Source organism: Rana temporaria, chromosome 4 (genome assembly GCF_905171775.1).
Source record: "Rana temporaria chromosome 4, aRanTem1.1, whole genome shotgun sequence".
Lineage (NCBI taxonomy): Eukaryota > Metazoa > Chordata > Amphibia > Anura > Ranidae > Rana > Rana temporaria.
This window is the reverse complement of record NC_053492.1, coordinates 43,390,922-43,405,305: the sequence shown is the minus strand read 5'-3', so window position 1 is coordinate 43,405,305 and position 14,384 is coordinate 43,390,922. Positions and strand designations below refer to the sequence as shown.

The window sequence follows — 14,384 nt, the reverse complement described above, 5'->3', positions numbered from 1 at the left end:
ACTGCATATTTGGATTTACCATCTACTCCTGTGCAAACAGACCTGGTCCACACTACCTCTTAAACTGCATGTATATATAGACCATATTACTGCATATTTGGATTTACCATCTACTTCTGTGCAAACAGACCTGGTCCACACTACCTCTTAAATTGCATGAGTATATAGACCATATTACTGCATATTGGAATTACCATCTACTCCTGTGCAAACAGACCTGGTCCACACTACCTCTAAAACTGCATGAGTATATAGACTACATTACTACATATTGGAATTACCATCTACTCCTGTGCAAAGAGACCTGGTCCACACCACCCCTTAAACTGCATGTATATATAGACTTTCGTCACATAGATAGTGTTTGCTATCCATACTCAGGACTGTCACCTTCTCTCACTCTCAGAATGCATATTAACTACTAAGATACTTGCTCTAATTATATTGGGGTTCTTTCTATGTGTTATATCAAGAGTGCTAATTTACTACATGTTTTGCTCCACTCAGAGGATATGATGATATAGACCCCATACTCTTATAGTTCAGTGAGAGTGAGCTGGTGGTTAATTCTGATAGGCCTCTACAGCTGGAGTCTAAACTTGAGACAGAGTGTTCTCATAGTCAGGGTCGTAACACATGTGACATAGATGGATCAGTCGGAGGGAGATTATAGAGTTTCATATAATATTTAACAAATTGTTCGGCAATGGCCGAGGGAGTGAGTAGTTTGTGTCCCTGTTCGTCACATATGGAATGGACAGTCATCTTAGCTTTTTTGGTTTGTAATGCTTTGGCAAGCATCTTACCAGCCTTGTTGCCAAATTCGTAAAACGTTTTCTTGGCCAGGACAAATTTGCGTCTGACTTGCTTACCCAGCAAGTCAAGCAATTCAGAGTGGGTTTGAATAAGTTCTCTTAAGGTTGTTAAAGCTTGTGTTTGTTTATGTGCACTTTCCAATCTTTGAATTTTATTAAAGAGATCAGAGTACGTTTTTTTTCCTATCTCGGTTACGTTTTGCAGCGGCAGCAATAAGGACACCTCTGATTACACATTTGTGTGTTTCCCAATTAGTAACGGGAGATGTGTCTGTAGGATTATTTTCTTAAAAAGAATAATTTAATGTTGGTTTCCACTTCTTGAGCTATAGTTCGGTCTCGGATGTGTTTCTGGGAACAGTATCGTAAGTAAAATGGGGTTGTGGTCCGAAAAAAACATAGGGTCAATGGAAGCATGTTTAAGCATAAATAAATCATTTTGGGTAATGAACAAGTAGTCAATTCTGAAAAATCTATCGTGTGGCGATGAGTAAAAAGTGTAATCCTACCATCTGGGTTTAAAGTGCGCCAGGTGTCATGGAGTAAGTGATCGTGGAGGTGGGATTTAATCTTCCGGATAGTCGTATATGGGACGGAAGAAGTGCCAGTGGAGGTGTCCTGAGTAGGGTTGAGTGGAACATTAAAATCACCTCCCATTATGAGAGTACCTTCTTTAAAAGAGGCTAGTTGTTCGGAGATGGATCTGAAAAAGGAGATTTGGTGTTTATTCGGGGCATAAATGTTTGCTAGTGTAATAGTGCGATTTAGGTAGATGCCTTTCAAAAATAAATATCTACCTTCTTCATCAGCGATGGTGGCAGAGATCAGAAGGGGGCAATTTTTAGCTATTAAGATAGAAACTCCTTTCGATTTGGCTGTAGGATTAGTAGCATGGTAAACCACAGGGAAGTGGTGATTATATAATTTAGGTGTTGAGTTGGAGCGGAAATGGGTTTCTTGAAGAAACACTGTGTCAGCTTTGTTGTGGTGCATAGTCAAGAGTAATTTGGATTGTCTTTCCGGGATATTAAGTCCATTGGCGTTAAAAGATATGAACTTAACCGGATGGATCGGATTGGTGGAAGGTAAAGCTGTCATGTTGTAGTCAGAATTTACCAATTTATAAGAAGTCTAAAAATGAGTCACACAAGGGCTGCGGCAGGCAGGGGAGATCGGTATAAAGGGGAAAATCAGAGAAGTATTGAGGGTCGAGAAGAGGTATAATGGGAAGGGGTTCCGGTTGTCTGTGAAATCCCACTCACTAATATAATGGAGTGAGTATACCAGATGTGGGGGGGATCCGGATATAAATAGTAGTCTATGAACGTAGAAAATCTATAAATAACTTTAATATGAGTATAAGACCACCGTGTGGGGGTCGACTTGACTTTCGAGAAGACTGTGGGAGATTGAATGGAAATAATAGAATCGTCCGTCTCTACCAAATCCCTGTCGTTCATGGTCAGTAAACGGTCAGGGTAAGCAGATAAATTGGGGAGAACAGTGTAAGAACGCAAACATATATAACCAACTAGTGTCTACTTTTAAGTAACCTAAGTAGAGTTTCATTCAAGATATCTGGTGGTATACATTGTCATGGTGATCAAAGTCAAACAGTGTAAAATGGGAGGAATTAACTGGACCAGATTCGGTAATGAAACGCGACGGGATAAAAAAGGGAAAGAATCAGGGTATGAGTCCGAATCATATGTAAAGCAGAAATCATTTCCAGATCTAACATCCAGCTGATAACATTGTGTAACAATAGCGAATTATAACCGAATTGTGTTTTGCAAACCGGATAGTAAGAATATTAAAGGATGGATCCGGGTCGCCAATTCTTAAGTAGGTGGGTGTCATTGGGGTATCTATAAATGACTATGGAATAGGTACATTGTTAAAAAAAAAAATTCCCAGTATCGTGCATAAAATACCACAGATATTTTAAATTGTTGATAGAGGGGGGGTCAAAAAAGAAATTCATCACTAGGTTCTAGAAAAATCTCAATCGGAAAATAAAGTATCAGATATAAATAGTGCAGCAACATTAGTAAAACTATAAGATAAAACATATTTAGTGTCACGCCCCTGACGGTAAGAGCCTGATGTGCGGAAGACGGCCTCCCTTGCAGCTCTGACTCCGAGCTCCTGGTAAAGTGGACAGGAGACTCCAAAGTACAAAGTCGCACGAGTGCCTTGCAGGATCGCTGGTGAGTCGCCAAGCTGGAGTTGCTGAGCAGGTAGCGGAGAGGCACAGGTGCAGGTGGTAGTCCCAGGCAACTGTCAGCGGGTAGAGGAAGTGGTCAAGCCGGGTCATGCACTATCGGATACGTCTGGAACACAGGCGGAAGCCGGAAGCGAGGTCACAGGGCAGGCTGGGTCGGTATTGGGCTGGCAGCAGAGTAGCAGAATCAGTAGGCGAAAGCAGGGTCCAAAACAAGCCGGGTCGGTGCAGGCGGAGAGCAGGGGTATCAAAGGCAAGCCGGGTCGGGTCAACGGTACAGGAAACAGGATACAGGTTACTAGGTAGGTTAGCCAAACGCTATAGAACGGACAGCACCTGAGTCCAAGAAGAGGCCAGCCTAAATAGCCTGTCTGGCGCCAAAAACACTCAGAGAGTGCACGCCGCGGCGCCCGCACGTGCACGCGCACGCGCGGGCGCACGGGAGCGCGCACGCGCGCTAACGGCGCTCCTGTGGAAGCTGAGGACCCAGCTCGACCTCTATGGCCGCCATTTTGGGTGCTGGCATGCCCTTCCTGACATTTAGTATGGCTTGTGCGCATATGACCCTGTTGACTATGATACTACGTATATCACTTAATGTAAAACATATAATAAATGTAAAAATACAGTATGGTGTTATTAAAAAATAAGAGGCAATGTTTCAACATCTGTCTGTTGTCATGTAATGTAGCTGTAAGAAAAAGGACGCAATTCTACTATAATTGCAGTGGATCGTGATACGGGTAGATCTGCCCAATCAGTTAGCTGTAGCCAACATGTTGACAGTAATAGACTTTGTTTAAAAAGTGTGGGCGTCAAGAGTAAGTCTCACCTGGAGCATTTTTGATTTAAATATGGTGAGTCTTTTCGCAATATTACATGTCGGGGATATATATTAACTGGAACCGGTTTAGTAACCGGAAACGTAGCATGTATACAATAAAGAATAAAAAGACAACATTCCAATACCTGTAAGGATATATGCGGTGTAGCCACAAGAGAAAAGATCGTAGGGTCAGGATAATTACAAAGAATTGTGACACGGATCAAATCGTTCAACCTCTCAGTAGCAGTCATCAGATCGACAGAAGTAGATATTACAAGAGGTGTATGTATCAAGAGCAAATCTCAACCGTAGTAGTTTAAAGTTTTAGTTCATCGAGTCTTACCACAGTAACCCATGTTATGGGAGATAAATGCAAATTCAGGTAACAACGAAAAGACAAGAAAGTTCAGCCGATAGTTTTGCCATGCGAACACTTTGTTGAAATAGAACAGAGGTTGAAACTAGATAAAACATCTAGTCTCCATACATACAATATTGAAAAGCAGAGAAAGGCAATGTAGAAAGGTGAAGGTGGTAGCGTAAAATCCAATGGAGGTTGTAGAAGTAGTAGATAGTGTTGGTATAACGATACCAATGTGTAAGGCAACCGGGATCCAAGAACTATTGTTATAATAACGAGTCCAGGAAACAACAAAAGTAACTGGTAATTTTGGAAAAACTCACCGGACATATACAGTGATATAACAAAGTGCATTTCTGAACAAAAGAATCATCACAAAAGTCGTATCTTCATAATTCCACGTCGGTTAGCACGTAAATTCAGCGGGGATTAGACATTTGATCTCGGCGGGTTCTACGAGGTAAAGGTTCCGAAGAAGGGCTATTCGGCATAAGACGATTATGAACATTGGCTCCAGCCGGTGATGGTGACATGGTCGGCGTGTCCTGGAGTTTTGGGCTTCCATCGGTTCTTCCTCAGGGATAGAGCAGCGGTCATCTGGAATCATGAACTCAGCGTACCAGTCTGGAACAGCAACAAGTGGCATGTCTAATTGCATGCAGAAGGCATTCAATTCCTCAGGTACATGTAGGAGAGCTGAACGATTCTGGCGAGATGCAAAAAGACAGAACGGGAATTTCCATCTATAGCGAATTCCCTTTGCTTTCAGAACTTCCAATAGAGCAGATCCCTTCGGTTTTTGAGAGTAATAGCTGAAAGATCTTGGTTTATCTGAATTTGATGGTCTTCAAAGGACAGCCAGGTCTTTTCACAGGCATTTTTAAAGACTGCTTCCTTAACGGCAAAGTCATTGACGTAACAGATGACGTCTCTCGGTGGGTCAGAGTCTTTACCTCTAGGGCGTAGAGCTCTGTGAATGCACTCCATAGGGATTATAGAGCGCTGAGCTCTTTCGAGAATGCCGTTAAATACGTCTGAGATTACCTGAGGTAATTGTTCATTGTCAACGGTTTCAGGTAGGCGTCTCACTCTTAGGTTGTGACGTCGGCCCCTATTGTCGAGTTCCTCGACATGACGTTGTATATCACAGAGGCGTTGATTATGGGAATAAACCCGGTAATGAATTTGGTCAAGTGCTTTTTGATGAGTCGATGTAGTGTCCTCTATTTTCTGTATTCTCCCCGCCATTGCTTGTAAGTCTAAGCGTAGATCAGAAATGGCAGCAGACAATGTATTTTTATTGTCGGTGGCTACCGAACGAAAATCTTGAATGTTTAATTGCGGCATTGATGGCGGAACATCAGCATTCGAGGAAGGATCGTAATCCGTAGGTGGTGCTGAGGAGAGTTTGAGGCGGGAGGAGGAGCAGCCGCCATGTTGTTTCTCCATGAACGAAATAGGTCCGGGATTGTGTGGTTAGAGCTGGATGCGCCTCTCGGGGACCAGGAACATGAAGCTGAGTTGTTCTGGGAAGAAGTCCCCATAATTCGGGGGGAAATCGGTGCGGAATACCCTTACAACGAAATATAATGGGCTGAGGTATGACTGAGCTCTCGCCTCAAGCGGCCATCTTCTTCCAAGGCAAGCCACGCCCCGTTTTTTTCTCCGTTGGAGTTCCATACAGACGAACGGAATTTCCGATAGAATTTTTTTCCATCGGAAAAAAGAAAACGTGTTCTCTTTCTAAGTCCGTCGGAAATTTCCGAAGGAAAAACTCAGATGGGGCCTACACAGGGTCGGAATATCCGATGAAAAAATTCCATCTGACTTTTTTCATCGGAAATTCCGATCGTGTGTACAAGGCATAACAATAATTCATACACAGTGCTGATGTGATCTACTGAAGAGTCCAAAGAAACGTGCTTTGAAATGAAAAATAATGCCATAGTAGAATGGTTCACATAAATGAGTCCCTATCTTTACTCACAGTTGGGAAATCCTCAAGCACTTGGCGACTATACTTCTTGCTGTCCATGAACCTCCAGTCAGGCTGGTACAGTAGATTGTGAAAGTTTTTCAGAATGGGGATCTTGGTCTCCAGACTGATAGTCATGTCGTCCTCCACAGTGTCCATAGCCCTTATAACCAGATAGAGGATACAGAATATGTGCCTAAGGAGTACAGACAGAAGACAGCTCCTTACAATCTAATACAATTTCTGCAACCAATCCACCCTCTAGTGATGCCCACTTCTGCTAAAATCACTAGTACATGCTACTTCTGTTGCTGGCATCCTAGGGTGCTATTCCAGCTACTTAAAAATGAAATACAATGTCCATAGGCTAGATTGACCCCATCAGATGACATCCCATCAATGCTAAGGCACTGATGCTTGTGCAACTCAGACAAAATAAATTGCCACATTTTTCAAAAACAGTATTTTCTACAAATCGTATTTAACAGACAAAACACTCACCGAAGCTCCCCTTCTAAGGCCTGGGTGACTGGCGAGTAGCTCCTGCCCGTCTCATTCAAGTATTTGTAGCAGGTCTGCAGGCTCTCACTCATGGGATCCTGTTGGAAAAGAGAATGGATGGAATCTACAAAGTAATTGTGTACAGCCTTCTATGAGCAGTCCTCTCTCCCACACCCTGATGACTGCCAGTAGTGACCACTTATTCTGCACATACGGGTCTGCAACGCACACGTGCGCCGCCGGCGAGCTGCTCCCACTGTGATTGGACACAGCGAAAGCATATCAGCGGGTCCATCGCACCCAACAATCGTTCCCGAAAGAGGCAGAATGGCGCTCTGCCTATGTAAACAAGGCAGAGCGCCATTCTGTTAGTGGGGAAGACAGAGATCCTGTATTTCTGCTAAGCAGGAACACGGACCTCCATCTTCCCACAGTTAAAGCATCTCCCCACACAGTTAGCAAGCACTCCCTAAGAACACATTTAATCCTTTGATCGCCCCTGATGTTAACCCCTTCCCTGTCAGTGTCATTAGTACAGTGACCGTGCATATTGTTTAGCACTAATCGCTGTATTGGTGTCACTCACTGGTCCCCAAAAAAGTGTAATTTAGTGTCCGATCTGTCCACCGCAATGTTGCAGTCCCGTTATAACTCGCTGATCGATAGGGATGAGCTTTGATTTTGAGTCAAACCCATGTTTGACTCGAACATCGTATGTTCGACCGTTCGTCGAATTGCGATCGTTATGGGCCGTTCGTGCTAAATTCGAGTGACGCGTCACGGCCCATAATTCAATGCGGCATCGCAGTGCATTGCTGGCTGATGATTGGCCAAGCATGCACTATCACCCGCATGCTTGGTCAATCACTGCGCCGTCTGTACAGACAGCCGTAATTGGCCAATTATGCCTCAGGAGACTTAGTACACGCCCCACACTATATAAGGCCGCCTGGAAGTCGGCCTTGTGTACTGTAGTGTGTTCCAGTGTGCTGAGAGATAGAGAGAGAGAGAGAGAGAGACAGTGTAATTTCAATTGAGTTAGATAGAGCAGGCAGGCAGGCGAGTCAGTTAGCTGCAGTTAGAGTGTAGAGGATATATATGTATCCCAGGTGTTGTATATATATTTATACACTATATTCAGTTTAGCTAGATCCGTTCCTGTATTCACTTCCTAATATACTGACAGGCAGGCAGGTGATTGTGCTAGGTGCAGTATTTTCTTGTACAGTGTGCACCTAAAGCTTACCTGAATACAAGTGCCGGTGTTCTCATACAAATACAGGCAGGGACCTCCAGTATTTCGTTTTAGTGTCCCTTGCACAGTGTGCACCTAAAGCTTAACTGAATACAATTGCTAGTGTTCTCATACAAATACAGGCAGGGACCTCCAGTATCCAGTTTTAGTGTACTTTGCACAGTGTGCACCTAAAGCTACCTGACTACAATTGCTGGTGTTCTTATACAACCACAGGCAGGGAGCTCCAAGTATTGTCAGTTGGTGTACTGTGTCCTTTGCAAAAATGTACCAATTCAAAATTACAAACAGATTCTACTTAACAACAAACCTACAGTCCCTGTCTTGTTTACACCGCCTGTATACTGCTGTTCAGAGTATATAGGGCCTGGGGGCCCCACGCCTTTCCTTTTTTTTTCACAAGAAAACACCTTTCCTTTTTTCAAGTTGGGTGTGGGGTTCCCCTTATATCCATACAAGACCCCAAGGAGCTGGTAATGGGCTGGGGGGGTACCCATGCCATTTTTCTCAATGATTTTTATCCATATTGCCGGGACCAGACATTACATTAAAGCCGCAAGCAGTTTTAAATGACTTTTTTCCTATAGAAATGTCATTTTGTGCAGGGACAGTTCTAAACATGGGAAACATGTGCCACTTCACAGGCATACTATAGACACCCAGCAGGTACGATATTTAAAGGAATATTTAACTTTTTTTTTCACTTTAAGCATTATTAAAATCACTGCTCCCGAAAAAACTTCAGTTTTTAAAACTTTTTTTTGCATTGATACATGTTCCCTGGGGCAGGACCCAGGTCCGGATACCCCATTTTTAGGACAATAACTTGCATATTAGCCTTTAAAATTAGCACTTTTGATTTTGAACATTCGAGTCCCATAGACTTCAATGGGGTTCTAAAGTTCGCGCAAACGTTTGGTCCGTCCGAAGGTTCTGATGCGAACCGAATCGGGGGGTGTTCGGCTCATCCCTATAGTCTAGGGAAAGCTCCAGTTCCCAGCATTGGCTGGCCTTGTTTAGTTTAGGGTCAATGTTGGTGAAAATGATAGCATAAAGGCTTTTTGGGATATTTTTTTTTACCAAAAATATGCAGCAGAATACATATTGGCCTACATTTATGAAGACATTTGATTTAAAAAAAATGTATTGGATGTATTTTATAGCAGAAAGTAAAAAAAAGTTTTTTTTTTTTCAAAATTGTCAGTCTTTTTTTGTTTATCCACTTCCATACCAGGCACTTACGCACCTTCCCGCCCAAGCCAATTTTCAGCTTTCAGCACCGTCGCACTTTGAATGGCAATTGCGCGGTCGTGCGACGTGGCTCCCAAACAAAATTGGCGTCCTTTTTCCCCACAAATAGAGCTTTCTTTTGGTGGTATTTGATCACCTCTGCGATTTTTTTTTTTTGCGCAACAACTAATAAAAGACTGAAAATTTTGAGAAAAAATTACGTTTTTATTTTTTTCTGTTAATTTTTTTGTAAATAAGTACGTTTTCTCTTTCAATTACGGGCACTGATATGGCGGCACTGATGGGCACCGATGAGATGGCACTGATGGACATCGATGAGGTAGTACTGACGGGCACAGATGAGGTGGCACTGATTGGCGGCGCTGGTATGCGGCACTGATGGGCACACATAGGCGGCACTGATGGGCACACATAGGCGGCACTGATGGGCACACATAGGCGGCACTGATGGGCACACATAGGCGGCACTGATGGGCACTCATGGGCGGCACTGATGGGCACTCATGGGCGGCACTGGGCACTCATAGGCAGCACAGATGGGCACTCATGGGCGGCACTTATGGGTGGCACTGATGGATACTTATGGGTGGCACAGATGGGCACTGATAGGTGGGCACTGGGCATGGATGAGCACTGTGGGGTGGCACTGATGGACACTGTGGGGTGGCACTGATGGACACTTGGGGTGGCACTGATGGACATTGTGGGGCGGCACTGATCTACCCATGTTGCCAGTCAGTGCCCATTTGTGGGCACTGATTGGCATCTTTTTTTTTTTTTTAAGAGTTTTTTCATTTATTTTTTTTTCAATGCTTTTTTTTTGTTTGGCCCACCCTGGTGGTCCAGGGTGGGCTTCCCTGGTGGTCCAGTGTGGCGATCCGAGGGGGGGCTGCGCTGATAAACAATCAGCGCGAACCCCCCCCTGTCAGGAGAGCCGCCGATCGGCTCTCCTATACTCGCGTCTGTCAGACGCGAGTGAGGAAGAGCCATCAACGGCTCTTCCTGTTTACATCGTGATCAGCCGTGATTGGACACGGCTGATCACGTGGTAAAGAGTCTCCGCCGGAGGCTCTTTACCGAGATCGGAGATGCAGGGTGTCAGATGCACGGGCGCGCACGGCATGAAATCCTGCAGGACGTCCATGGACGTCCTGTCAGGATTTCAGAACCACTTCCCGGACGTAAATCGGCCATAGGCCGGGCGGGAAGTGGTTATAGTACAAGACATAAAAACCGCAGAGGTGATCAAATACCACCAAAAGAAAGCTCTATTTGTGGGGAAAGAGAGTGGCCCAACCGTGCAATTGTCAGCTAAACTAACGCAGTGCCATATCGCAAAAAAATGGCCTGGTCATCATGAAGGGGGGTAAATCTTTTGGAGCTGAAGTAGTTAAAGTGTTCCTAAACCCACAACAGTAAAATCAGTCTGGATATGTAGAAAAGCATGCTTGTTATACTCACTGTGGAACCTAAGGAGTTAATTCTCTGCGTTGTGTATAAAGGCTGTGTGATGCTGTATCCACAGATCCTCCTCTTCTTCCACTGACTCCAGACCATTTCCTGTTAGAACAGAGCATTAGTGGACAGGCTGCACATGCTCAGTTTGGTGTGTATTGCTAGAGAGTTTTCTTTTTCTTGGGAGAGTGCATGTGATCAGCACAGGGCCAATCAACACTGTTCAGAAAAAGGGTCAGGCGAAACAGAAAACTCCTCCTACAAGCTTTAACCAAACATTAATAGAAGTCACAAGACTGCTAGATACTGCTGATCAGAAAAGGTATTTAGCAGTGTATATTCACTAATATAATTGCATTTCCATGTTCTGTGTACTGTGGGAGACCAGATATAGTGAATGCAGGGTCCTGGGTTTAGTAACACTTTAAAGTGATTCTAAAGGTTCTCTGCATTCTCTGCATTTTATCTAACAATCGACTTCCGTCAAACAGGGATGGCCATACAAGGATGGAAATTTGGCTGGTCCCTACGGAAGCGGCTGTGGTTCGGTCAAACTACAGTGGGTACGAAAAGTTTTCAGATCCCCTTAAATTTTTCACTTTTTGTTATATTGCAGCCATTTGCTAAAATCATTTAAGTTATTTTTTGTTTCCTCGTTAATGTACACACAGCACCCCATATTGACAGAAAAACACAGAATTGTTGACATTTTTGCAGATTTATTAAAAAAATTAAAACTGAATATAACAAAGAGTGAAAAATTTAAGGGGGTCTGAAAACTTTCCGTACCCACTGTATGCCCCACTTTACTCATCGTCATCTATTACTATTATTATACAGGATTTATATAGCGCCAACAGTTTGCACATCGCTTTACAGAATGAATCTAGGGAGGAGCTGTTAACTCTTACAGTCCTGCATTGTACATGAGTATGCAGCAGACACAGAAGGAGAGCTGCTGATGGTGGAGCGAGGAATAAGATAAATATATCGCAGTTAGCCCTTACATTGTGGAGAGGGATCAACCACAAGCATAACATATTGTTATTCTATGGAGTTCTCAAGTGCAGCAGCCCATGCTGCCCATCCCAAAAATGATATGGGGTGGATTGCTTTTTAGAGGGCATTTGAGAGGTGGTGAGGAGATGATGGCCCGGATTCACAGACACTTACGCTGACGTATCTTGAGATACGCAGCGTAAGTGCACAGATGCGCCGCCGTATCAATGCGCCTGATTCTTATTAGAAGATACGCCTGAAATGTGGCTCCATCCGACCGACGTAAGTCTCCTACGCTGTCGTATCTTGGGCGCATATTTACGCTGGCCGCAAGGGGCGCTTCCATTGATTTACGCGTCGAATATGCAAATGACCGAGATACGCCGATTCACGAACGTACTTGCGCCGTCGCATGAGTATACGCCGTTTACGTAAGGCGTACGTCCGGTGTAAAGTTAAAACACCTATAGGGAGGCGCAACCCATGCAAAGGTATGGACGACGGAACAGCCGTCGTATTTTTTGTCGTTTACGTAAGTCGTACGTGAATGGGGCTGGGCGTAGGTTACGTTCACTTCCTAGGCATTGAGCCGTCGTATCTTAGGGCGTAAATTCGACGTGATTCTGAGCATGCGCGCAAATGCGCCGTTCGTTTGGCCCTTCATTTACATGGGGTCACGCTTCATTTTAATAGATCACGCCCACTACCTCCCTACTTTGAATTAGGCGGGCTTACGCTGGTCAATTTACGTTACGCTGGCGCAACGTAGGGGGCGAGTGCTTTGTGAATACTGTTCTTGCCTCTCAAAGTTACGTCGGCGTAGCGCATATGAGATGCGCTACGCCGGCACAAACATGCGCCCCTCTACCTGAATCCGGCTAGGTATGTCATTTCCTCACTGCCTGTTTTAACCCTAAAAAGGCTGACAACCACACAAAGTGCATGCCAGTTGCAGCACGGCTCCATACACTAAAATGGGTTGTGTTTAGTGACAGTACTGCCTGCCAAATGCAGTGTGTGATTTATTTTATTTATTTATTTACTTATTTATTTATTTTATTGTTTGCAAACTTTTTTTATTTGAGGTAAATTGTGGTACAATAAGAGAATTCCAATACAAAAATACAATATAAAGATTATTCAATGATATAACTTGTGAAAACTTAACATATAGAAAATATATCTGTACAATCATTCTAGTATTTTTGTACAAAACAGAACTTGTTCATTAGTAAAAATAAACTTATACCAAAAATATAAAAATGCAAATTTAAACATACATCTCTATTCTTATTTTCTGGTAGGACTTACAAAATGTAACAGCGAGCATAATAATAAATACAGCAACTGTAATAGAGACTCCAAATGGAAGAAGAGCATTCTAGATGTTGGGAAAATGGGGGTGAATTTGACTTTAGTGGGTATCGCACCCATTTTATAAATGCAACAAATCTGGTGAAAAAGTGTCAAATAACCTGATAACAAATCATTGTCCTCTTCCTATGTGTGCCCCCCTCTTAGGACAGGTGTACAGGGGTCCCCTCCTATAGGACAGGTGTACAGGGGTCACCTCTGCTCAGACTTACCTGCTCCACCTTGGCCAGGCCACCCATCTTGTAACTGATGAGGTTGTAGATCACCTTGGGTTGGAAGCGCGTCCTCAGGAACTCCATGGCTGGGGATGATCAACTCTCCGCAGTGGCTGCCTCCAAACACTCCTGACACTTTTATAGTAGCAGCAGCCGGCCCGCCCTCACCTGTCATCAGCAGCCAATTACTGTGTGGAGGTACGATGTAGGGGCGTGGCGTGCTGCTTTCAGTGACAGCTGGTAGGGGCTCTGCAGGTGCAGCCATACAGGAGACTGGCAGGAAATGCTGAGCTCTGTGGAGCTACATTCCTCATGTCTCTGGAGACACATTGATGACTATGAGTAGCACCAGCTCAGCTTTTATTATGTATCCTCATGGTGTGAGACTGGAATGGTTAGGTTGTTCCCAAAGACATTAGTAAAAAAAAATTGCACTCACAAACCCAGGAGAAGAATTTCTCACGGAATTTCTTGATTTATTGAGCTGAAAGATATCAGATATGTAGTCAGCTGCTCTCCGTAGCTCCTGACCTGCGATGTTGAACCAGTTAAAGAACAAATTCTCTTTTGGTGAGGTTACATGTTACACCTGTATTTAACATACTGTTTGACTCTCTAACATCCCCAAAGGACAATTCCCATGATGAGGAGAAACTGCACAGACGATGTGTTTTTTTTTTTAAGGCAGTCAAATATAATTAAAGTGGTTATAACCCTAAAAGAAAAAAAAAAAAAGAAGAGAAATCCTGTTCCCTTATAGCAGGGTAAACAGCATAGTGCTTGTGCTGTCTAATTTGTCCATTTCTAAGCTGTAAAATACCTGGTTGATCCTGCCTGTTCCTGTGCCCCCTATGTGTGCTGACCACGATAATCATAGCTGCTGAGCCATGATACCGTGTTCAGGTTATGTGCCTCCATCATCCCACTGCTCTCCTCTCTCCCCCCTCTCCCTGCCTGTCAGCTCCTGTGTGTGAGCGATCTCCTCCCCGTCCCTACCGCCGCTGTTAGTAGCTGGAAGTAAGGTCAAAGAAAGATTACTGCCAGACCCTCTCTGTTCTATCAAGCTATATACAACACAGTGTAAATGTTTGTATAAAATTATGCCTCTAAATACCTATTTTCAGATAATTTTA

At 43.8% G+C, this 14,384-nt stretch overlaps 1 pseudogene; it reads right to left on the bottom strand.

Moving 5' to 3' along the window:
• Positions 1-10,707, bottom strand: part of LOC120935606 — a 98,826-nt pseudogene extending 88,119 nt beyond the window's left edge.
• Positions 10,708-14,384: the final 3,677 nt, after the last annotated feature.